The 26,789-nt window shown below is 46.9% G+C and overlaps 1 protein-coding gene across 1 annotated transcript in view; it reads right to left on the bottom strand.

Moving 5' to 3' along the window:
• GRHL3 (grainyhead like transcription factor 3) overlaps positions 1-12,915 on the bottom strand; it is a 133,994-nt gene extending 121,079 nt beyond the window's left edge. The window contains exon 1 of the mRNA XM_053268008.1: positions 12,866-12,915. The gene's annotated coding sequence lies outside the window, so the exon portion shown is untranslated. The remainder of the gene's footprint in view (positions 1-12,865) is intronic.
• Between the last annotated feature and the right edge of the window lie 13,874 nt (positions 12,916-26,789).

A 26,789-nucleotide genomic window follows, 5' to 3' on the forward strand; every position in this document is an offset into this window, starting at 1 on the left:
ATTATTTCTCTGTGTAAACCACCCTGAGCCATTTTTGGAAGGGCGGTATAGAAATCAAATAAATAAATAAATAAAATAAATCCCAGGAAGTTATTCGCACTTGGCTTCAGGCTGCGGGGAAAATGTTGAACAAAGCCACCTCGAAGTATGCTCACGGCATTGAGGGAAGCAACCCCTCCCCTCTGTTCTTGGGTTTCTTTTGAAACAAGTCCACATGGCAGGCGTCAGTGTTTTCCATCTAGCCAATGGGAGGGGCGGGGAGAGAGAGAGCTCCCTGAAGAGATAGATCTGCATTTCTGAAGAGAGCATCCCTCTTACCATGCTAATGATTCTACGTCAGTGCCTCTCCCTATTTGTTCTGGCATTTTCAGAAAAATTCGCTTAAAAGCAGCATTCTAAAAACCCAGACATATGTCAAGAAAAGCTAGAATTTGCATCACAAAGCCCGTTTTGTGTATGGAGTGGGTCCAAGGATCTCAAAGGGACTTTGAGGTAAGTTTGGCTGGTGTGTGAATGCACACACACTCTTCTGAAGGAGATTTGGGGCAGAAGCCCTGTCTGTAAAGTCTCCAGGTGGCACATGATACAGCCACCTTGGTGAAGCTAAGCAGGGGAAGCTTGCCTTATACTGAGTCCAACCTTTGGTCCATCTAGTTCAGTATGGTCTCCACCTGGGGTTCCCAACCTGTGGTCCTCCAGATGTTGCTGACAGTGATGTAGTTGCAAACTCAGAAGTGCTGGCACGCCCCATGACCGCCCACATAGCCACACCCACCCTGACCATCACACCCCCATGGCCACACCCATCCCAGTGGCCACACCCCTAACATAAATAAATGCAATGGGGGGGGGAGCGTTCTATTACAAGAAGGCAAGGATCATGTCAATTCCAGGGAATATACTAGAATGAATGGTAGGGAATGCCCACTGAATTGCATTAGTTCCTTCCAAATAGCCATAGGAATGCATGGAATTGCTGAATGTCCATTTGGAATTTATTTATGTAGTTATGTATTACATTGATAAACTGCCCCATCCAAAGGCTCCGGGCGGTGTACAACAACTCAAATTCAATGCATTCCGTGGCTATTCGGAAGGAACCAGTGCATTTCAGTGGGCATTCCCCAGCATTCATTTTAGGATGTCCTTGCACTATTCCACCATAGGACTTGCATGCTGATGGTCCCAGGTTCAATCGCCAGCAACCCAGGAAGGGCAGGGAAAGACTCCTTCCTGATACCATGGAGAGCTCCTACTAGTCAGTGTAGTAGACCAGGGGCATACAACTCAAATGCCCTGGTGGTCTGGAACCAACCATGACATGGTATTCGAGGGTCCAGGTCAATTTTCAGCACATCAATGCACTGAAAGTAATTATTACATATACCAATGAAAGCAGTTATTTGTTACTGGTGGATCTTTCCCCTTTGTCAAGGGACCTTCAACTTTAACTAGAGAGAGTGGCCAGAAAATAGGCCCTGTTCCTGTTCAGTCACTGCAACTGACCCAAAGGGTGATTGTCTGCCTTTCTAGGGTGCTGTTGCTGCAGGATATTTTGTTACCTCTGTGCATGAGCACAGAGGCCATTTGTGTCAACCCAGGCTGTCATTTGGGAGACCAGCGGCGGTCTTGGAGGAGTCTCTGCTGCCACCACCCACCACTTCCAATTATTGATAATTATAATTATCAATTATGAGTGTTGTTAAGGCAATAAAGAATTAGTGATCTGGAGCATCAAAATGATATGAACTTGGTTCCTAGCTATTTAAAACTGGAAAGAATCAACTGTAACCTTAAACCAGAAGTTCATTTATCTAGTTTAATGGTTCCCGGTCATAAACAGGTTTTTATTATGGCCAGATGTCATTTTCTACCTATAGCAGTTTTGATTGGTAAGTTTTGGAACACACCAGCAAGAAACAAAAAGATCCCCCAACAAACTATCCATTGACCAAATGATGAAAGAACAAGCATTTCTCATCCCAGTAAATCAACAGTGAAAAATATATTCATTCTAAGACAAAACAAGACAGTGGGAAATAATATCAATGAAACAACTGCATGGTTTGGGAGGAATAATAAAGTCCATGATGTGGAGATTGGCATGATGCATAAATGAATAAGTCCACACAACGGTGACCTGGTGACCTCAATTTCAAAATATATCTTTCTCAAGTGAGTTTGTCTTGGCAAAATGACACTGGTCCACATCCTTCAATGTCCAAATTCTCTTTTCCAACCATTTCTAGAATGTTTTCTCAAACAAGCAAGTTCTTATCAGGTACCAATAGGAGTAGCTTTATACCTGACGAGAACTTGCTTGTTTGAGAGAACATTCTAGAAGTGGTTGGAAAAGAGAATTTGGACATTGAAGGATGTGGACCAGTGTCATTTTGACAAGACAAACTTCCACTTCAGAAAGATATATCAATAGAACATGTATGTTTTCATTGTAAATTTTATCCGGAAATCCAGAACTGTCTTATTGCTCCCGATATTTGCTCTTCCAGGCCATTCTGAAGTGTTTTATGAGACGTACTTACTTTCTGACCAGTATACTGAAATTAGTTGCAAGGTGGCAAAATTCCGTGCAGCTGTCTGTAAGATTAGGCAGAATCTTATTGATTTGGAAAACTGTCTGTAACTTTTCAGGAGTAGTCATTAGATATTATCAGAATGTTTCTGCAAATTTGCTAAGGACACAGATAGGTGAGTCATTTGCTACTATTTTTAATGTAAGATGTATTATTTTGCTGTGTACAGGTATACCTCCTTACTTGTGGGGGTTCCGTTCCTCACCTACTACTGCAAGTAATGAAACCGGGAGTAACAAGGCATTGTGCCTATGGCAAAATGGGGTTAGGTTCCAGAATGGGGGGGAAATAGTGAAAAAGAAAGCAAAAAAGTTTTTTAAAAAATAGCGATTTAAGGTGACAATAACAGAAAGTTTTTACAGTACTGTGCTCCGCGGGGTCCCCATGTGTTGAAGAATGCCCCCCCCAAACCCTGAAATGCCTCCCCAAACCATGAAAAATCATGGAAACAATAATATATTTTTAGGAGAAGAGCCACAAAATGACTCTGTTTCTTAAAATGGCGGCGAAAATGACTTCCATGGTCATTTCCAGCTTTCTAGGAACTGCAGATACGTGGGATTTAACCATTTTGTATCTGTGGATAGAGAGATCACTCAGGTCGGGTGTCTTTTTACCATCCACGGATACACGGAACCGCGAATAGCGGTTCCACATAGAACGAGGTTTGCTTGTATTTTTATTCTGTTTCTGTAGCTGGTCACAGACCGAAATAAAGCTATGTATGTATGTATGTGTGTATCTTAAGAAAATTAAGCAATTGGCAATGTGTGCATGGTAGTTCAGAACCTGCTGCTCTGAAATAGACTGCCTCGTGCCAGGGCCAGCCCTGCCTGGAAGGGACCCAAAGGAACACACCCTGAGTTCAACAGGGAGTAGACAGTTCCCAGTGGCAAAGCAGACGTCGTCTTGCATTCAGAAGGTCCCAGGAGCACTCTCAGGCTTCTCCAGCTAAATAATCTTAGGTAGCCAATCAGAGTAGACAGTTCTGGGCGAGACGGATGAATGGTCTGACTTGGGATAAGGCAGCTTCATGCATTTAGCTTTCTACAGTGAGACAGAACTGCCTGTCCTCCTGGCAGCATAAATAATATGTCTCAGCCATGAAAATGACTTTGGGTTTAGCTTGAGACAAGACTGATCAAGGCTAGCCCTGGAGCTTATTTTCAGGCTGTCTGGGTGGAACATATAAATTAGACAAGAGCACTCTGAGCACAGGCAGTGTGGTGTAGTGGTTAGAGTGATGGACTAGGACCTGGGAGACCTGAGTTCAAATCCCCTTTCAGCCATGAAACTGACTGGGTGACTCTGGGCCAGTCATGTATCTCTCAGTCTAACCTGTCTCAAAGGTTTAGACTGGAAATTATAGTCCAGTTAGCTTAACGTCTGTCCCAAGCAAATTGATGGAAAGCATTCTCAAGGATAAAATTGTTAAGCACATAGAAGAACAGGCTCTGCTGGGGGAGAACCAGCATGGCTTCTGCAAAGGTAAATCTTGCCTCACCAACTTTTGGAGTTCTTTGAGAGTGTCAACAGGTGTACGGATAAAGGTGATCCGGTTGGCATAGTATACCTGGACTTCCAAAAAGCTTTTGACAAAGTTCCTCATCAAAGACTCCTGAAAAAACTTAGCAGTCATGGGATAAGGCTACAAGTATACATGTGGATTGGTAACTGGTTGAAGGACAGGAAACAGAGGGTAGGTATAAATGGAGAGTTTTCATAATGGAGGGAATTAAGAAGTGGGATCCCCCAGGGATCTGTACTGGGACCGGTGCTTTTAAATTTATTCATAAATGATCTAGAAGTTGGGGTAAGCAGCGAGGTGGCCAGATTTTCAGATGGCACCAAACTATTTAGGGCAGTGAAATCCAAAAGAATCTCCCCAAACTGGGTGAGTGGGCGACAAAATGGCAATTGAGGTTCAGTGCTGGCAAGTGTATATAAAGTGATGCATATTGGGGCAAAAAACCCCAACCTCACATATACATTGTCATTGATGGGGTCTGAGCTGTAAGTGACTGACCAGGAGAGAGATTTTGGGGTGGTGGGCAACAGCTCATTGAAAGTGTCGACTGAGTGCACAGCAGCTGTGAAAAAGGCAAATGCCATGCTAGAGATCCTTAGGATGGAGACTGAAAATAAAAATGCTAATATTATAATTATTATAATACAAAGCTATGCTGCGGCCACATCTGGAGTACTGCATACAGCTTTGGTCACCGTATCTTAAGAAGGATATTGTCGAACTGGGAAAGGTGCAGAAGAGGGCAACCAAGATGATCAGGGACCTGGAGCACCTTCTTTATGAGACTAAGCTAAGCTACAGCATCTGGGTTCTTTAGTTTGGAAAAGAGGTGACTAAGGGGAGACATGATTGAGGTGTATACAATTATGCATGGAGTGGAGAGAGTGGACAGAGAGAATGTTTTCTCCCTCTCACATAACACTAGAACCAGGGGTCATCCCATGAAATTGATTGTCAAGAAATTTAGGACCAGCAACAAACAGAAGTACTTTTTCACACAACACATAATCTACTTGTGGGATTCTCTGCCACGAGATGTGGTGACAGCCAACAACCTGGATGGCTTTAAGAGGGGTTTGGATAACTTCGTGGAGGAGAGGTCTATCAGTGGCTACTAGTCGGAGGGCTGTAGGCCACCTCCAGCCTCAGAGGCAGGATGCCTCTGAGTACCAGTTGCAGGGGAGCCACAGCAGGAGAGGGGGCCTGCCCTCAGCTCTTGCCTGTGGGCTTCCCAGAGGCATCTGGTGGGCCACTGTGTGAAACAGGATGCTGGACTAGATGGGCCTCCTTGGGCCTGATCCAGCAGGGCTGTTCTTAGATTCTTATAGTTGTTGTGAGGATAAATATATCCATGCACAGATGGTGATGGGCTCTGGGCTCCTTGGAGGAAGAGCGGGATAGAAATGTTAAAAAAAATCAAAAGAGTCAAGTCTTCTAGGCCAGAGGGAACGGCTTCCATTCAAGATGGGGTCATTGCTGCTTGGGAGAGCATCTGCTTTGCATGTAGAAGTTCCAGGATCAATCCCTAGGTAGGGCTGGGAGAAATTGCTGCCTGAGATCTGCAGAGATGCTGCTTATCAGTGTAGATGCACGGTCCTCCAGATGTTCCTGGACTACAACTCCCATCACCTCCAGCTAAAATTTATGATGGCTGGGGATGATGGAAGTTGTAGTTCAGCAACAGCTGGAGGACCACATATTGGGAACCCCTGGTGTCGACAATAGTGAGCTAGATGGACCAAGGGTCAGACTTGGTTTAAGACAGTTTCCTACGTTCCTGTATTACGATTGAGAATTGGCCCCTACCATTTTAGCAATTAATTTTATTTATTCATTCATTTGATATATATACCACCTTTCCTAAAGTGGCACAGGGTAGTTTACACTAAAAAAATGAAAATGAAAATAAAAAGCATAACAATTAAAATAAAAAACCAATTAACAACAGATTAAAATTACAATTAACATTAAAATAATGTTAAGATTAAAAGATAACATTAAAACTGGATATCATTCAAAGCCAGGATACAAAGATGGATCTTTAAGGTTCTCCTGAAGGCGTCCAAGGAAGACAGTCCTCTTCTATCCATGGGATAGAAGAGAATTACTTAAGTCAATCCTGCAACTCTTCAAAAGGAAATGACCTCTCCTGTGTTGACTACAGTTTCACCTCCTGGAGTTGAAGCAGATGTGAAATCCTTTCCCATGGGAAAGGTATCCAATGGTTCCAGCCCTTCCAAGAAGCTGGCAGCTTGCTATTTCCTAACTGTGAAATACGGAATCTGTTGAGGAAGACCTCAGTACCAGACTTCCTTTACTTATGCACAGACCTTGCAAATGAATTTGCATTGGTGTTCCTGCAGTGTGGCATCATATATACCTTAAGCTGCTAAAACATCAGGAAGCCGGGGAAGAAGGCGTCCGACTGCATTCTCCCCAGCCAGGCTTTGGAGCGGAACCTGAGTGAGGTGGCATCAGACAGGGCTGTGCGTGTTTTGCACCTGCGCAGGGTTCAGCTTGGGAGGTTGTGACTCACTTCTTGGTGAAAGCTCAGAAACTGGAGAATGGCAGGGCACGGTTTCTGGTATGTCCATCACAACTCAAGTTCTGCCTTGCTGGGCTAGATTGAGGTCATGGCCGGCCCACTAATGTGGCCAGGTGAGGCAGATGTCTCAGGTGGCGGAGGGGTGGAAGTGGCAGATTGCCAGTGGCCAGCCTCTACCTGCCACTTAAAAATAAAATAAAATTATATCCCGCTCACGTAGACCCTCCAAGGAGCCTGGATACATGGTTATGTTTATCCTCACAACAACCCAGTGACGTAGGTTAGGCTAAGCGATACATGACTGGTCTAGATTCGCCCAGTGAGCTTCATGGATGAATGGGAATTTGAACTCGGGTCTTCCTGGTCCTAGCCCAACATTCTAACCATGCTGGCTCTGGCAGCCTGCAGCCTCCTCCAGTGGTGGCATGCATACGCCACCCACAGCTGCTACTTTTTTCTCCCCTGCCGCTGGCTTTTGAAAAGCCAGGAGGGAGGGGGCAGAAGAGAAAGTGTGATGGAAGAGCCTACCACCATAGAGTATCACCACTGAGGAGGAGGAGGAGGGAGGATCTTCCTCCATGGAGGAGGAAGGGCACAGCTGGAGTGGAGTGGAGTCGGGTGGAGGCAGGGGCATAGCAAGGGGAGAGTGGCCCCATGTCCAGAACAGGGGTGTGTCCCCCCCCCACTTGTGGCGGCGTGCCCCACAGCAGCATGTGAACATAAGAACATAAGAACAGCCCTGCTGGACCAGGCCCAAGGAGGCCCATCTAGTCCAGCGTCCTGTTTCGCACAGTGGCCCACCAGATGCCGCTGGAAGCCACAGGCAGGTGTTGAGGGCATGCCTTCTCTCCTGCTGTTACTCCCCTGCAACTGGTACTCAGAGGCATCCTGCCTTTGAGGCTGGAGGTGGCCTATAGCCCTCCGACTGGTAGCCATTGATAGACCTCTCCTCCATGAAGGCATCCAAACCCATGTGTGCTCAGGTACATGCACACTCACTCTCCCCTGGCAAGGGGCTGCCAAGGTCCCCCTCCCCCAGAAAGGTGCTTCCACCACTTTCGGCCACCTGCAGCCACCAGAACCCGGCTGATGGTTGAGTGTGACTCAAGGAGGCGGCTTGCATCTTGACCCCTGCTAACTGAGTAAAGAGACACCTTTTAAGAGGTGATTCTTTTATATTTAGCAGTGGGAGAGCAACTGGCCCTATCCAACCCCAGCACAGCATCCCTCCAGTGGCTGTTGCTGGTGTCAGCCTTATGTTTCTTTTTAGATTGTGAGCCCTTTGGGAACAGGAAGCCATCTTCTTGATGTCTTATTTATTTTTATGTAAACCGCTTTGAGAATTTTGTTGAAGAGCAGTATATAAATATTCGTCGTAATCATCTTAGTAGCTGGCAGCTGTGGTGGGAGCCCTTGCATGGTGGAGGGGAGTGACTCCTGAAGGCTTGGCAGCTCCCAGTTGCAGGACAGGATGGGTGGAGATCAGGTGAAGATCAGGGGAGGGAAGGGATTCAGGAGGAATTAGCAGGTGGCCTCCCATTCCAATGCTAACCAGGACAGACCCTGCTTAGCAAAGGGGACAAGTCATGCTTGCTACCACAAGACCGAGCCACCTAATGGCGCAGCGGGGAAAGCCTAGAGAGCAAGAGGTTGCTGGTTAGAATCCCTGCTGGTATGTTCCCCAGATTATGGGAAACACCTATATCGGGCAGCAGCGATATAGGAAGGTGCTGAAAGGCATCATCTCATACTGCGCGGGAGGAGGCAATGGTCAGCCCCTCCTGTATTCTACCAAAGAGAACCACAGGGCTCTGTGGGCACCAGAAGTCGGCACCGACTCTATGGAACAACTTTACATTCTGCACACCAAGGGGGTAGGAGGCGGATGGGGAAAGAAATAATGAGGGGAAAATAGGAACCTGCCATGTAATGAGTCAGACCATTGGTCTATCTAACTCAGTATTGTCTTCACAGACTGGCAGCAGCTTTGTAGGCAGGAATCTCATGGCTGAATGGGGATTTGAACTCGGGTCTTCCTGGTCATAGGAACACAGGAAGCTGCCATATATACCGAGTCAGACCCTTGGTCCATCTAGCTCAGTATTGTCTATGCAGACTGGCAGTGGCTTCTCCAGGGTTGCAGGCAGGAATCTCTCGCAGCCCTATCTTGGAGATGCTGCCAGGGAGGGAACCTGGAACCTTTGGATGCTCTTCCCAGAGTGGCTCCATCCCCTGAAGGGAATATCTTACAGTGCTCACACTTCTAGTCTCCCATTCACATGCAACCAGGGTGGACCCTGCTTAGCTAAGGGGACAAGTCATGCTTGCTACCACAAGACCAGCTCTCCTCTCAGAGAGACGGGGAGGGGCAAATGGTATCTGGCCGGCTCTTCTGCACAGCACAGGGCTAACAGTGAGGGTAGCAACACACCATGCTTCTTCAGGTGCCTGAGGTGCCTGAGGCTCCCTGAGCCAGGCCTGTCCACAGCCCACTGAGCCTAGCACTCCAAATCTCAAAGCCGTCAGCTTCTGAAAATCTCACAAGCAAGGCCCAAAAGTGACGGCCTATGCGGATCGCCCCCAGCATCTGGGATTTGGAGGCATGCAGTCTCTGCGCTTGATGAGTGGGCCATAGCTCAGTGGTAGAACATCTGCTTTGCATTCCGAAGGTCCCCGGTTCAATCCCTGGCAGCATCTCCAGGTAGGGCTGGGAAAGACTCCTTCCTGTAACCTTGGAGAACTGCCAGTCAGTGTAGACAATGCTGAGCTAGATGGCCAAGGATCTGACTCGGTATACGGTTACTTCCTATCTTCCTATATTGAAGTTGAGCCAATTTCAGTGTGCCTGATCGCCACAGTACTCATGCATCGGGGGCTTTGTCACATGGAGCTCCTAAGCTGTGACATAAGGCTGATAGAGGTTGGGTGGGCACAAAACCAGTTTTTCCGGTTCGATTTGAATCCATGTGTGTGGCCCATGTGCACCACGCACATGCAGAGGCCTGAGAGGCGCTGAAACGGACCCAAAACTGGCAGATGCCAGCCTTGCAGACTTGGGTGGAGGCCGGCAGGGGGACAGGGAAAGCCACCACAGGCCCCCCCCCCGCCACCGTGTCTGCTGCAGCCGCCACCACCAAAGGTATAATTCGAGTTATTCTTCAACATATCAACTAATTAGGGAAGCTCCCCCAGCTTGAACTGGGCCCGAACCAGCCCAAGCAGTTCGGCTCGACCTCGGATCGAACTAGTTCAAGTTCTGTACGATGTCGAGCCTTTGAACCAAACCAGTTCAAGTTCGAACCGGCTCAATTTCGAGCCAGTTCACAAACTTCTAGAGGTGACCAGGGTCAATTCAAGACATTTCTCTGCCTGGTTGCTGATGGCTTGGGGGTAAAGCCTTAAAACGGTCTCCCCATGATAGCACTCTGTCCCCCCCTGCATCCCCCTGCTCTGCTCTGCTCCACCTCCCTGCCCCAACTTACCCTAATATGAGTGCAGCTCCTGAATTAAGGTAGAATACTTCTCCTACCCCAATTATGATTGTGTGAACTGCCCTAGTGACGCCTGTCTATTTTTATTCCTTTTTGAATGAATTGCATTTAATGAATGCAATTACCACCACTGGCATACTTCAGAAATCTACCAGCTTGATTTCTGGCAGGGAGCCAAACCAAACCCTGAAACCAAAATCCATCAGAGAGAAGTTTTCCCCGTGGACAAGAACTGAACCTGAACCTAAAATCTCTGAGTTGCCTTGAACCAGATCCGGAACCAAAGCCCTGAAGACAACAGGTGGAAACCAGATAAAAGAAAGTGGTTCAGTCGTCAGGCATTCGGCTTATAATAGTAAGATTAATGTTTCATTTTTTTGGGTTTTAACCGGTTGTATGCAATTGCAAAACAAAAAAGGTATTTTTGTAAACATCTCTAAACTTGAAAAAGTGGAAAGGGACTTACAAAAACATACTTCTACAAATCTTATAAGCATGTGCGTTCAGAAGGGGGCCTTCCTGATTAAACCTGAGTGGGATCTAAAATTAGCTGAGCGGACATAAAAAAATGTGTGTTGGACCATAGCTCCCATCATCCCCAACCATAGTGGCCAATAGTCGGGGATGATGGGAGTTGTAGTCCAATATCTGCAGGAAGGCTGAAGTTGTGCAGCCCTAATCTACACAGAATGGCAACAGCAGCTCCAAGATTTCAGGCAGGCGTCTTTTTCAAAGGCCAAGGTCTCTCACCGTAGGTCTTTTTCTCCAAGATTTCAGGCAGGAGTTTTTCCCAGCAATACCTGGAGATGCTGCCGGCAATCTCCAGTTAGGGCTGCAGGCATCCAAAGGAGGTGCTCTATCACTGAGCTACGGGCGGCCTCATCAGATTGCTCAAGTTAACCAGTTACTGTTTTAATTTTTTGGTGTAATCACACGGCAAATGTGTGAAATGGGTCTAAACTGGTCCAAAGAATCTGCCAGTTACCAAACCGCTTTAGAAAAAACTAGCCGGCCCAGGCAAAGAGCATCTGCACCTCTAGTTCTTCCTCTTTCTCTCCCCGCCTCCCCAGGGCATTTGGGATGTGCACGGATTTGAGGGGGGGGGCTGCTTTAAGAGTGGGGGAGGGTGCACTTACCCTCCCTCCGCTCTTCCCCCGCTGGCGCTCCCTTTCCCCAAAGTTAATCGGGGTGGCAGCATAACTCCCGGATACAACCGGAAATATCTGATGTGCTGGTGCAATTTACAAACAAACAAACAAACGTCTTCCAGCCTTCCTATGACCCTGGAATAAAGGATAATTATCTCCCTGATCTGGATGACTGAAAAAGCATTAGGTAAAAAATTAAGCATCTGGCTTAACACCTAAGGCAAGGGTTCCCAACCAGTGGCCTTCCAGATGTTCCTGAATGACAACTCCCATCACCCCCCGCTATAATTTATTGTGATAGGGAATGATGGGAGTTGTAGTTCAGCAATATCTGGAGGACCACCAGTCGTGAAGCACTGGCCTAACGCAAACTAATGGAGGCCAGACCCACCTGCTGCAATTAGCCATGATAGAGCCTCCATGAATCAAGGCAGTATACCTCTGAATGAGGGCAAAAGCCAGGGAAGGACTCTTTCCTTCATTCATCGCTTGCGGGCTTCCCAGAGGAATTTCTCCGTTGATGGGAAGAGAAGGCTAAACTAGATGGAACTTGGTTTGACCCAGCAAAACATTTTTTAAAAATGCTTTTAAAAGCACAGTAGCAAAATCGCAACTATGAAGGAAACCATGTGGGTGAAGTGGCAGAATCAAGTATTATGGTGAAAGAACTCGCCTTACCGTCTTCTGGTTGCTAGCATGCAGCAATCACGAGTCTGCTTTTTCAAGAAAGCATTTTTTGAAACCATTATCATGGACTCATGATCGTTCTTTCTTACCCCATCCCAGCCTGCCTGCCCTCCTTAGATGAAGAGCTGATGTAATAAAGCCACAACAGCTCGTGATCGCATATGCATGAGAACAGCTTCTTACAAACAAGCATTGGGGTGACAGCTGTGCTTTATCGCACAAAAGCTGTGGCACTCCAGCACATCCGTTGATCATTATCATCTTGTTGAAAGTTTCGGTTTTAAGGAGCACCCTAATCTTGCCAATTAATGCACTATAAACCACCAATTTTGCTTCTCTGCCCTTTGGACAGAGTGTCCCATTTTGCAAATAAAAAATAAAAGAAAAATCAAATTTCTAGTTCTCATGGTAGCAGAAAATAGCATAAGAATGCACATGTTTTCATGCTGGTAGAAAATAACGTAGGAAATAGTGTGTGAGCTCAGGAACAGCGTAGGAAATAGCATGTCAGCTCAGACACTGGGGAACATAAGTTTTTAAGAACATAAGAACAGCCATGCTGGATCTGGCCTGAGGCCTATATAGTCCAGGATCCTGTTTCTCACAGTGGCCGACCAGATGCCTCTGGGAAGCCCACAGGCAAGACGTGAGGGCATGCCCTCTCTCCTGCTGTTACTCCTCTGCAAATGGAATTCAGAGGCTGGTAGGGAAGTGCATGGAACTGGCTGGGCCCGGTTCAGTTCGAGTCCAGATTGGACTCGAACCTGACTGGGCCAGTTTGGTCCAGCACCTCCTCGAACCCCCCAGGCTCGATTCGGTCCGGCGGGGTGGTGGTTTTGCAAACGTTGGTTTTTTAAAGAATTTTTTTTTACCTTACTCCCCCTCGGGGAAGTTCCTGGAGGCGGTGGGTGAGTGTGTGTCCGTGGAGGTTCCCCCTCCCCTCACCGACTCTCTTTATAGGCCCCTCCGGCCAGTTCTGCCACTCTTTGGCCAGTTTTCAGCCTTTTCCTGGTGGCGTGGCAGCCATTTTGGAGGCCAATTGCGCAGGCGCATAGCCTCCAAAATGGCCACCGCACCACCAGGAGAAGGCTGGAAACCGGCCAATGAGCTGGCCAAACCTGCCAGAGGGAGCTATAAAGAGAGCTGGTGGGGAAGGGGGAACCTCTGCGGATTCCCCTCCCCTGCCCCCGCTGCCTCCAGTAACTCCCCCGAGGGAGAGTAAGGTAAACAATTTTTTTTCTTTTTAAAAAAAGTGTGCGAATGTTCGCGAACCCCCGAACAGTCGGCGGGGTGTGTGTTCATTCCAGGGTCAGATCAAACGGGGTGGTGGGGTTCGATCCCGAATGGTCGAACTGAACCAGTTCAAAGTCGAACACGTGTGACGTCGAACCTGTTTGCACACCCCTAGAGGCTGGAGGTGGACTATAGACCTCAGACTAGTAGCCATTGGTAGACCTGTCCTCCATGAATTTGTCTCTCTTAAAGCCATCCAAGCTAATAAGAACATAAGAACAGCCCTGCTGGATAAAGCCCAAGGCCTGTCTAGTTCAGGATCCTATTTCCCACAATGGCCCGGCATCTGAGAAGCCCACAGGCAAGAGTTGAGGGTGTGTCCTCTCTCCTGCTGTTGCTTCCTTGCAACTGGTATTTAGATGCATCTTGCCTCTGAGGCTGGAGGTAGCCTATAGTCATCAGACTAGTAGCCATTGATAGACCTGTCCTCTGTAAATTTGACTAAGCCCCTTTTAAAGTCATCCAAACTAGTGGCCATCACCACTTCCCGTGGCAGAGATTAGATTAATTTCTGAGCATAGATTAGATTAATTTCTGAGCATTTAAGTATTGCTGTGCAGAGCCAAATCAAAGTCCATGGAGGCTCGCATCTGGTTTCCAAAAGTAGCCAGCCAGATGCTACTGCAAAGCTCACAAGTAGGGTACAAAGCTGATAATAATCCCATATTGTCTGTCCTCATCATTTGCGAGAAGAGAGAAGAGCGGGTGGTTGCTTTTGTTCCAAGCTGAATAGAAAGGTTAGCTCCTTAAATTAGCCCTAATGTGAGGTCATTGAATTTAACCGGGATGGGAGGTCTTTTGGATGAAAAAATCAGAATGGAACAGCGAAGCCAGACCAAGGATGGGCCTGCTAGAGTTTGGGGCTTTTTTGTTCAACTAAAAGAACAAAAGTAAATAATTATCACAGAAGGGCTCTTTCTTTTTTTTTAATGTAGCCATTCAGAGCAGCTGCAGACACCTCTATTCACCTGCCAGGATGATTATTCTGCTAAACAGGTGCACGGCCACCTACTGCTCGCTGGAGTATGTGTTTCTGAGTTTCAGTCTGCTTATTGAAATGCGACATCTTGCCAGCATACATCAACAGAGCAAACCCTTCAGGGATGATGCCAAGGGGTGGCAGGTGCTCCCCACAAAATATTTCCCACTCCCCATGTTGCTCCCCCATTCACCAGACTGGAATTTGACAGCAACATGTCAGACAAAACAGTCATGGTATATTATGGGCCTATCGCTTGAATGAATTATGTTTAAATGCCTCTGGTATTTAAAGAAGCCTCATTTCACCCCCTCCTTGGAGGGCCCTCTTCTACCCTCTTCTACCCTCATTTCACCCCCTCCTCTATCCTACCCTGAACAAGCAGCAGAAGCCAGTGAAGCCAGCTAGGTAGGAGACTCCTCCAGCCTCCCAGGAGCCAGGCCAACCCCTTCTCTTCCTTCCTGGCCAGGAACAGAGGCTGGGTAAGACTATGGCCGCCTTCGGACATAATGTGGAACTGCAGGTCCAATGGACCCGCGGTTCCATGCCCCATCCCACCCAGCTCTCCTGTCTATATTCGGACATACTGGAGAGCTTCCTCTCTGCAGTTAGCGAGACTGCAGAGAAGCGGGGGAACTGGCTGTGCGGGCTTCCTAATTTCATGAAGGGCAGCCTGCACAGCCAATAGCAGCCAGAGCAAGGGAGGAGCTTCCTCCTTCGACTCCAGTTGGGAACAAAGCTAACAGCAGTGCCAGGGTTCAGACGTAACACCGGCACTGCTCAACCAGAGGTTGATGCAGCGGGACATAGAGCTAACTGAAGGTACAATTCTCGGTTTGAGGACAGAAACTGAGGGTCCATTTTTTGGTTTAACTGTGATTGCCAGCATTCAGACATGCAGCTTGCAAAACTGGAGATGAAAAGACCTCTGGTTTCATGGTACGTGAGAATGCGGCCCCCATGTGTGCAGGAGGGGTGCAGGGTCATCTCCTCTGCAGATTTCAGCAGGTCTGGCACTGCCCTCTCCCTCCACCCCAGCTTTTCCTGCCACATGGTCTTGGAAAGGAAGAGAAAACCAGCCTAGAAAGCAGACTGAAAGGTTTGGCTAATAACATTTTGTTATTAGCTCCTCCAATAACATTCTTTGGCATCCCTTTGCTCCCCCGAATTACTTGTTCAAGAGTCGCTCCTGGAACCCTGGTTAGTAGAGACCAGGGGAGCCAACACTTTTACTCCCATGCAGGGAGGAGAGCTGGTCTTATGGTGGCAAGCATGAATTGTCCCTTTTGCTAAGCAGGGTTTGCATTTGACTGGGGGACTACGAGGTCATTCACACAATCAAAAACTGTGTTCTATCCAGGTCTGGGAGCTGCGTGCGCTTCCAGTTTTCGGTTGTGTGGAAGCAAGGTAGGAGGAAAACCTGGGCAGAAGTGATTGTGTGGAAGCAAAGTAGAAGGGAAAGAACATAAGAACAGCCCTGCTGGGTCAGGCCCAATGAGGCCCATCTAGTCCAGCATCCTGTTTCACACAATGGCTCACCAGATGCCACTGGAAGCTTACAGGCAGGAGTTGAGGGCATGCCCTCCCTCCTGCTGTTACTCCCCTGCAACTGGTTTTCAGAGGCATTCTTCCTCTGAGGCTGGAGGTGGCTACCCTGGATACAGGCCCTTCAAATGCATGGCACAGAGAGGAAGTGTACTTCTATATCTGGTTCAGTCTAATGTGTGTATGACTGTATCTGTACCTGTGTACCCTGTACACTCGTTGTACGAATGTTGAACATAATGTGTGAATGGGACTCTTGTCTCTATTTACACTTCATGACCACTGCATGCCTTTTAAAATGGGAGATAATTTCCAAAGACAGGCGTCCTAAAACATGAGACCCCAGTTGTAGCTGGCAGAGGCACAGTAAGGTTAGAGCATATGCTGGGACAAAAACTAAAAATGCAACCCCCACTGGCCTTCCTCAGAGAGTTGTGAGGAGGCGTGTAAACAGCAAGTTATCTCCCAGCCTGCAGCTCCCGTCCCCCTGAGGGGCCCAGGGACAATTCTCCCCTCCCTTGTTCAATTGTAGCTATGCCCCTGGTAGTAGGACTACAACCCTCATCAACCCCAGCCACAAAGGGCCTTCAGCCACTGGGGATGATGGGAGTTGTAGTCCAACCACATCTGGAGGCCCAAGTTTGAGAACCCAAGCCTTAAGGGGCTTTTGTCTTTTGGGAGTGGAGCTCCTTCTGAGCCATACGCCCTAAACCCAGATGGTTACGGACAGCCATCAACACAAGCAAGGCCCTCTGTGCGTACTCAGGAGCACTCTCTTATTGATTGCCAAGTCAGCCCTGCACTATGTCTTTCTCCTCCTCCTCTGCCCTTGCTCTGCTTGGCCATTGGATAAGATTTAAAAAAGGGAAAAAATGAAAGTGGGGGAAGAAGCGAAAAGACACAAACATGTTATTGGCCTCGGTGAGTAAACATCCGGGGCTATTTTGAAATCACTAATTATGGGACGAGAGGGCGTGTGGACTTCCGCACACCACGCCACAGGGTTGCTCTGTACTCACCAACGCAATTAGGATGTCCTTTTCTGGGCAAGAGCTACAATTTGCCGACACTGAGTTAACAAGCCGAATTTCCTCTCTGGAAGGGCTGGCAATTAATCATCGTTGCCATCAGAGAAGCTCCTAGCAGCTCTGCCTCAAATTTTGCTCCATCAGCACAGCACACACCTATTGCGGTGGTTGCCAAAAAGCCATCTCTGTGTGGGCTTTCAATCTGGAATGGGAAACAGCCAAGAGGGAATCTTGCACTTCTGTTCTGCTATGGAGAAATGCAGGTTTCCATAAGCCACATTTCACGGCACTTTTTTAACCTACTTTCCAATAGGCTTATGAGATCACCCGGCATTCCGTGTGCGTGTGCGTGTCCATCTGTGTGTCCATATATCCATGTATGAGTGACCCCTATCAACTTCGCAATGCCTGGACCAATATGAACCAGATCGGGCACAGTTGTAGGGACTCATAGGGACACTTCAATGGCATCGTTTGTGATGATGTCATCACAGTATGGCGCAGCGGTTAAAATGCTGGACTGGGACCCAAGTTCAAATCCCCATTCAGCCATGGAGCTCCCTGGATGACTCTGCGCCAGTCTGGGTCATGGATCTGGGCCAGTCTGGGTCATGTATCTCTTAGCCAGTGTTCCCTCTAATTTTTATAATCAGTGAGTGGGAAAGACTTTTGTTCTGGGCGACAGTATTAAGACGCTGAGGCTATTCTCACAATCAGCTAAAATCGGGCTAAGGAAAACTCGTTCCCACTCACTGATTATAAAATTAGAGGGAACACTGGCTGAGAGATTAAAGGGCTTAGCCCGCTTTCCCCACAAACCCTCTGGAGGCGGGTCTCACCGATTGTGGGACCCGCCTCAGTGTGTGCACACAACTCTCTCTCTCTCTGTGTTGGTGTGTGTGCATGCGCACACATGCACACCGTAGAGGGAACAGTGCTCTCAGCCTGGCCTACCTCACAGGGTTGTTATGAGAATAAACATAACCATGTACACCACCCTGGGCTCCTTGGAGGAAGAGCAGGATATAAATGTAAAAAAAAGAAAAAAAGAAATAAAAGAAATAAATAAATCCACCACGATTCAAGATAGTTGACATGTAAACATTTGAGGCACAAGTGGGCTAATTTGTGGACCGTCTAACCAATTTGAACCAAAGTTGGTACAGTTGTAGTGAGTGACACATAGGGACACCACGATGGTGTAGTTTGTAATGATGTCATCCACCCCAATCCAAGTTGGCGGACGCGTGAATGTTTGAGGCGCAAGAGAGCTAACTTGTGGACTGTCTAACCGATTTTGACTAAATTTGGTACAGTTGTAGTGAGTGACACACAGGGTCACATCAATGGCATTTGCAATAGCGTCATTCACACCAATTCAAGATCGCGGGCAGATGAACATTTGAGGTACAATTGGGCTAACTTGTGAACTACTTAACTGATTTGAACCAAATTTGTTACACCTGTAGGAACACATAGGGATGGCTCAAGGGTGTACTTTGTAGTTATATCAACCACCTTGATTAAATATGGTGGACATGTGAAAGTTTGAAGTGCAAGTGGGAACCAATTTGGACCAAATTTGGTATAGTTGTAGGGATATGTAGTGACACCTCAAACACATAGTTTGTGATTATGTCATCCACCCCCATTCACGATGGCAGATGCATGAATATTTGAGGCACAAGTGGGCTAACTTGTGAACTGCCTAACCAATGTGGACCAAACTGAGTCCAGTTATATGGATAGTGAAAGCAAAATATGCAGATTTGTTCTTACTACATCAACTTCATGCATTCTCAGTTATGTATGTGTCCAATGCAGAAGGGGAGGAAGGAAGGTGAAGACCGCCGTTCTCTGCTCCTGATTGTCTTGCTTACAACTGAAACTCAGTGTGTCGAGCCACCTGAACGGTGGCCCTTGCTCCATCCTGCCTCTGTGGCCCCACTGTGCCCGCACCTCACGCACAAGTGATGCCCTGTACATGTGATATCACACACAAACAGGGCTCATCCGTGGATTCGAAGAACACTCATTCTGTTCCAGCCCTTCTCCCTGCTTCTTGCCACGAGTTCCATTAGCTCCACCCACCTGGTTGTCTGTTAAGTACCCTCTGAGTTCACAAACATTCCATTCTATTGAGTTCCATTGAGGCAGTTGTGGTGGGACAGGGGGATGGGTCCCTTACACACACACACACACACACACACACACCCCTACAGATTTTTGTGAAACCAACATATCTGCAGGTTATCTTGAGTCTGCAGGTACCTTCCATTTGCCTTCAGGTGCTCCAGTTAGGCATACATAAGGATCATAACATTTTCAAATCTTTCAGAAAGTGATATAAGATTAAGGATGCAATTAAGGATGTGCACATTTACTTGGGAGCAAGTCCCACTGAATCTTTCTCAGTAAGCATGCCCAGGATTGAACTGTGTGTCCTGCAATGCCCTACAACACCCCTATCATGACAGTACCCCAATTTATTTATTAGATTTGTCTCCCATTCTTCCTCCAAGGAACTGTGTTATATTCCCCACCCCTACAACAACCCTAAAAGTAAGTCACATTAGAATGGGAGGTGGTGGCTGGCCCAGTAGCCCCCTGTAGGTTTTATGGCTGAGTAGGGACGAACATGGTTCTTTGGGTCCAGCGATATACATTACACTGCATTGCCTCTCTGTTAGTCCATTTTAGATCTACCTTGGACCACTCCTTAAGCCCAACACACCATTTCCGGCTATATTTATTTATTACTCTTTTTTTCTGGTCCCACACTTCATGCAGGAAGTTCACTGTACAGTGTATGGTTCCCATTTCTCCTCACAACAACCCTGTGAGGCAGCTTAGGCTGAAAGATGATGACGGTTCAAGGAGTTTCATCGCTGGACAAAGGTTGGAAGAATCTAGATGTTTCTGACCCCAGCCTGACACTCAACCCACTACCTACAATGGCTAGATAGGTATGGTCTAACCTAGTCCACAAAAGGAGAGCTGGTATTGAGGTAGCTAGCATTAATTGTCCCCTTTGCTAAGCAGGATCTGCCCTGGTTTATATTTGGATGGTAGAGTACATGTGAACACTGTAAGGTATTCCCCTTAGGGGATGGGGCCGCTCTGGGGAAAGCATCTGCATGCTTGCATGCTGAAGGTTCCAAGTTCCCTTTATGGCATCTCCAAGAGAGACTCCTGCCTGCAACCTTGGAGAAGCTGCTGCCAGTGTAGACCAGGGTTCTCAATGTTGGGTCCCCAGATGTTATTGGACTTCAGCTCCCATAATCCCCAAACAAAGGCCACTGGGGCTGGGGATTATGGGAACTGAAGTCCAAAAACATCTGGGGACCCAACGTTGAGAATCCCTGGTATAGACAATGCTGAGCTAGATGGACAAATGCTCTGACTCGGTAGAAGGCAGTTTCCTCTGTTCCTATATGAGAATAAATTTGGTGATAAGCCTGTTCGCACAATCAAAAGCTGGGTAAAGGAGCATCCGGCTAGGATCCCAGATGTATACACACTCCCGAGAACTGGTCATATGTTGGCAAAAAATTTAGGTAGGAGGGCAGGAAAGTGACCATATGCTAGCTGTGATGGTGGTAGATCAGCACAGGATTTGCTTTTCCTGCACCCCCAATAAAATGCTGGGTGAACAAACTTGGTTAGTCACTACTGTCCTACGCAGATCACAGCTAGCACATGATCACCTTCCCCTCCTCCGACCTCAATTTTTGCCAACACATGACTGGTTCTCAGGAGTGCATATAAATCTTGGATCCGGGCTAGATGCTCCCCCTACCCAGCTTTTGCTCATGTGAATGAGCTTGATAAGTTCTGGATCCCCAAAGATGCCCCTTAGGAATGTGACACCTGGTGAGCTGATGGGTCAAAACGCTTTGGAGAGAAATCCCCGGGGAAGTGGCGGAATGTTCATGGACTCAGAGGGTACTTAACAGACAACTAGGTGGGTGGAGCTATTGGGAACTCAGTGGCAAGAAGCAAGGAGAAGGGTTCAAGAAGCGGGGGAAGGGTTGGAACAAAATGAGTGGAGAATTTCTCAGCTCAAAGGATGTACTTTTTAAAAAAAAAAAACCCAAGACAATTAACCATATCAGAGGAAGACCTTGAAGTAGATGTCCACCCCTCAGCTAAGAAGTTCTAGACCTCAGCTTTCACATGAGCCACACAGGTGTCTTGTTCGCAAGGCTGAATGATCAGCCTGCATGGATGACTGATGAATAACTCACCCTCACTAGTTTGGGGATACAGTGGGAGAGATTTCTGAGTCTGTGGATCTGGAAATCCAGCCTGAGACCCTTTCCTTTTTGGTCTCAGGAATGCGGAGGCAGGCAATTCATCCTCAAGAGAGGGAGTGCAGCTGATGAGACCCGCTGTTTCTTGGGGGCTGAGGCGCAAGGAGCAAAGACGACTGTGTGTTTGGGGGGTACGGAATGTGCAGGCCCTTTGGGGGGCAGTATTGAATATTACATTCTTACACCACTGTGCAGTACTTCTACAAGAACATAAGAACAGCCTTGCTAGACCAGGCCCTGTCTAGTCCAGCATCCTGTTTCCCCACAGTGGATCACCAGAAGCCTCTGAGAAACCCACAGGCAAGAGGTGGGGACACATCCTCTCTCCTGCTGCTGCCCTCCTGCAGCTGGTATCTTGAAGCATCTTGCCTCTGAGGCTGGTGGTGGCCCATAGTCATCAGGCGAATAGCCATTGATAGACCTGCCCCCCAAGACTTTGTCCAAACCCCTTTGAAAGCCATCCAGGCTGGTGGCCAACACCACATCCTGTGGCAGAGAATTCCACAAACTAATTAGGCGCCGTTTGAAAAAATGCTTCCTTTGGTTGGTCCTAAATTTCCTGGCCCTCCGTTTCATGGGATGACCCCTGGTTGTGGTATTGTGAGAGAGGGAGAAACATTTATCTCTCTCCACTCTCTCCACACTGTGCATAATTTTATTTCAAGGGTGCAATGCAAGAGGGAGAGAAAGCATAATTGACAGTGCTATCCTCTGGCACTGTTTGTGCGCCCCCCAAGAATTGGTGTCCTGGCGACTGCTTAGGTCTGCCGAGAGAATGAGCTGATTGTGGCCTCACTGCAAGCACCCAAATATTTTGGGACACCCCTGCCAGGAAGGGTAAAATCTGCCTAGGTCACTTGAATGTTGAATGCATCCACTGGCTCTCCATCAAACCTACAAGCAATTTCCCTTCTCCCTCAGCCCAAGGAGAGCTGGTCTTGTAGTTGCAAGCACAAATTGTCCCCGTTGCTAAGCAGGATCCACCCTGGTTTGCATTTGAATGAGAGACACGCGTGAACACTGCAAGATATTCCCCTGAGAGGATGGAGCTGCTCTGGCAAGAGCATGTGCATGCGTGCATGCAGAAGGTTCCAAGTTCCCTCCCTGGCAGCATCTCCAAGATAGGTCTGAGGGAGATTCCTGCCTGCAGCCTTGGAGAAGCCGCTGCCAGACAATACTGAGCTAGATGGACCAAGGGTCTGACTCAGTATATGGCAGCTTCCTATGCTGTCCTCATCCCCCACCCCACACCCTCCCACCCACACACCCAGAGAGTTTATTTATTTATTATTTTTAATATCCTGCTCTTCCTCTGAGGAGCCCAGAGCGGTGTACTACATACTTCAGATTCTCCTCACAACACAACCCTGTGAAGTAGGTTAGGCTGAGAGAGAAGTGACTGGCCCAGAGTCACCCAGCAAGTCTCATGGCTGAATGTCCTAGTCCAGCACTCTAACCACTACACCACGCTGGTACCATGCCTGTACATGTTGCTCTATCCTAGAACAACCCTGAAAAATCTTGTGGGAACTGGACCAGGAAGGGGTCATTCCCTCATTTCCCTGGACAATTTCCCCACATAACTCCATTCCAATCATCCTTGGAGTGTCACAAAGCATTTCCCGATAGCCAACGGAATCTGTTTTGTCGCAACTCAAACCCAGTCACCTCTTGTACTTTCCTCCATGGCTCTGGTAAACAGCTGCTTTCCCCTTAGACAATGTCAAACTGTTGTCAAACTGTTGTCCATTAATCTTCCCTCCGTGTTACATGTCTGCCCTTCAGCATTTTCTCGTGCGTCATGCGCTCCGAATGGTGGCTGAGATGAACGTGTGTGTGTGGTTCTTCTTTTTAAGGAAAAATAAAATTTCCATTCACAACCAGAAATCCTGCAGTGCAAAGCAGCAACCTGGGGTTTGTGAATGTCGAGGTAAATGTTCTCATTCACTTAATTTCTGAAGTGAAATTTCGCCTTCAAAAGGCAAACCCAGTTCTTCAGTTCAAAATCTGAAGGGCAACATCAGGAGGGTTGTGGCACCTTCCAAATATTTGTGAGTATTCATTTTCGCTCTAGAAACTGGTAGTGAATCAAGTGTATTTATTTTATTTATTGCTGAATTGATACCACCTTTCTTTAAAATGATCCCAAAGCGGTTTACAATATAACCAAAACAGTGCAAAAACAATACACAATTAAAAGTACAAATATATTGTATTTTTTAAAGTACAAATTAAAATGTACAAACTAACACATCAATGCAAGCTGTCATAGAAGCAGAAGGTGGACATTCTGTAAGCATTTATAAAGCCAACAAGAAAAACAAAAAACAGCAGAGTAATTCCCTAATGTCTATATTGATGGCATCTTGCAGATGTCAATAAAGTGCAGGATGTTCAGCATTTTTGCACACATTCTTACTCCTTGTTTACACACTGCAGTAAGCTTCCATGCTACTTCCTAGCCCAATTTTACCCTCTGTACACATGCTGTGCGGTTTTCACACTGCCACCTGCTGTCTATCTCTTGCTTTCTGAGAAGAACCCACCCTTTCCTCCAGCTGCTACAATGAAAAGTGGGTTCTTCTTGGAATACAAGAGCAGGCCAACAGGTGGCGCTGTGAAAATTGCACAAGGTCCCTGCTTGTGTGTACAGAGAATAAGATCTTGCTAGGATGTAATAGGGAAGCAGGGGCATAGCTGGGGGGGGTCCATGCTAGCCCCTCTTCCCGGCAGCCCCTCAGAGTGAGGGAGATAATGAAGAAAGTAGGAAGGAGTGGAGCTGGGGGGCCCTCAGGAGCTGGGGGGCCTGGGTTCTTTGAACCTATCCACTCAATTATAGCTACACCCCTGTAGGGAAGCTTGCTGCAGCCATGAAGATGGACCCACAGCTTAGTGGCAGAGCATCAACTTTGCATGCCGAAGATCCCAGGTTCAATTGCTGGCAGCATCTCCAGGCAGGACTGGGAAAGACCCCTGTCTGAAATCCTGGAGGCTGCTGCCAGTCAGAGTAGATAATACTAAGCTAGCTGAACCAGTGGCCAGACTCAGTATAAGGCTATGTCCCTGTGTGTGTCCAGAGAGTCAGACTGGGCTTGAAACTTGGAAGAAAGCTTAATTTCCATACGGAAGTGCCCAATATCCCGCCATTTTATAAGCGTTGGAGGCAGGTCGGGAAAACAAGTGACATGATAAACTCTTAATGAGGAAGGGGAAAATTTCAAGGCACAAACATTAGAGACGGACTTTTGAGTGCTCTCCTCCCTGCTGCCCCACACGGCATGTACGCAGGTGCCTAAAGGATCTTTCACACATCTTTCTCCATCATCTAAAGTTCCCAGGGTAAGAATGGGGTAAGAGGGGCAATAAACACCAGCCCTATTTATCGCTAATGACATCTTCATGACTTTCTGAGATGAACATTCTCCTCAGTTGCCTCCGGCGCCTGCATGAATCAGTTGATCTCAGACACAGTATGTAGGGCAGCTGGCACCACCCTGCACCGCGAGATGTCTTCCTCTCTCCCATCGCATAATAGAAACGAGGGTGACAAACATTACGAACCTCCAAGTCAACAGGGCGAGATGAATTTATATGCTTATGATGAGAACTTCTGTCTTTTCTCCCTCAAAATGACACACATACAGGCACGCCTATGCAAGGCCTGGTTAAATGTTCAGGACCTTGTTTCTGTTGTCGTTGTTTTTTAAGAGAAGCTTGGCTGGAGATGAGCAGGAACCCAATTCAACCTTCAGCTGGGCTTCCATGCTTAGATTCTGAATCTTCTTGCCAAGATTCCACTCCCCACCCACCTCCCAAGAACCTAGGAAAATAATAATAATAATATTTTATTTTAAAAATAAAACTTACCACTGCTAACTCGGCAAAGAGGCACCTTTTAACATGGTGATTCTCTTTATTTAGCAGGGGGAGAGCAACTGGCCCTATCCACCCCCAGCACAGTATCTCCAGTGACTGTTGCTGGTGTGTATCTTATGTTTCTTTTTAGATTGTGAGCCCTTTGGGGTTAGGGAGCCATCTTATTTATTAATTATTTCTCTGTGTAAACCGCTCTGAGCCATTTTTGGAAGGGCGGTATAGAAATCAAATAAATAAATAATAAATAATAATAAATAAATAAATTTTGTAAACCACCCAGAGATTTGTATATGGGGAGGAATAGATGTGCCAAATCAATGAACGAACAAACGAACGAACAACTAGATAGATAGACAGATAGATAGATAGATAGAATGAAATTTTTGGAAGGTTGTTTTCCCTCTTAAGTTCAAGTTCTTTATTGCTTAAAACCGAAGCTATCACAATGTAAAATGAAAAGTAAGTTCACAACATTTCAAACAAAAGGTTCACAGTATAAAATGAAGGTTGGGAATTTACCTGATTTGCAACAAGAAAATCACAATACAGAATGAGTTAAGAAGTTGAGAATCATAATATAAAACAGGCTAAATAAAAAATCAGTAGAATTTTCTAATTAAAAAGTCCGATTCTGAAATATCCAAATCCATTTCTGCAATTAACATATCTACTATACTCTTCTTCTAAAGTTTATATCTCAGCATAATCTCCTTTGCAGTAATTGGAAAATACTAATATTCTATAGTCATTCAAGCATAAGATCAAATAAGATCAAACAATGCCAGCACCTTCTTGAGTTATTAATTGTACTATGTCATTCTATTTCTGGCTTGATCCAGAGGGATGAATACTAGGGATTTGCAGGTGGACCATAGAGACCATAGATCTCTATGGACCATAGATTGGAACATTCCACTTGAAACGGGCTGTTTCAAGTGTTCTGAGCTCAGAACCGAACACCCTTCAAATGAAGGGCTTGTTCTGAGCTTGCAAAGGTACAACCCCGTTCCGAGTGTTCCGAGAACACTCTGAGAAAATGGCGCTTGGAATGTTCCGACTCGGAATGGGGTCATTCCACCGGCTTAACTGGTTGTTCCGACGGAACGTTCCAGGGATTTTGTGTTCCTTTCCGAGCTCAGAACAGAATGCATAATCTCTTCTATGCACACCCCTAATCAATACATGCCATATGCACTGTACAAATGGTTAGAAGCCTTTGAGGTCTCTAAACATGGCTATCATCTACACAACATTATCCTGAATATAGTAACATATTAATTTTATTTATGTTCAGACAAACAGCGATCAGAACAACAGGACAGAAGACAAATGTATGAAGTCCTGGAATATGGCTGAGGGAAAATCTTCTCTCAGGCATAAGTCTCCGCAGGTGACCTCAGGTCAGTTACTAACTCTCAGAGTAACCTCCCTCACAGCGTTCTTGCAAAGACAGGAACATAGGAAGCTGTTTGGTGTTTTTTGTAAACCAAGTCAGACCCTTGGTCCATCTAGATCAGTGTTGTCTACCCTGAGTGGTAGCAGTTCTACAAGGTTTCAGACAGGAGTCTTTCCCAGCCCCACCTGGAGATGCTGCCAGGGATTGAACCTGGGACCTTCTGTATGCAAGGCAGGTGTTCTTCCTCTGAGCGATGGTCCTTTCTTTCTGGAAGGTTACATAGGAAGCTGCTTTATACTATTGAGCTCAGTGGCTCTCCAGGGTTTCACATAGGTATTTCCCAGCCTGTGACTACAACAATAAACT

The sequence above is a fragment of the Hemicordylus capensis genome, chromosome 7 (assembly GCF_027244095.1).
Source record: "Hemicordylus capensis ecotype Gifberg chromosome 7, rHemCap1.1.pri, whole genome shotgun sequence".
NCBI classification, from domain to species: domain Eukaryota; kingdom Metazoa; phylum Chordata; class Lepidosauria; order Squamata; family Cordylidae; genus Hemicordylus; species Hemicordylus capensis.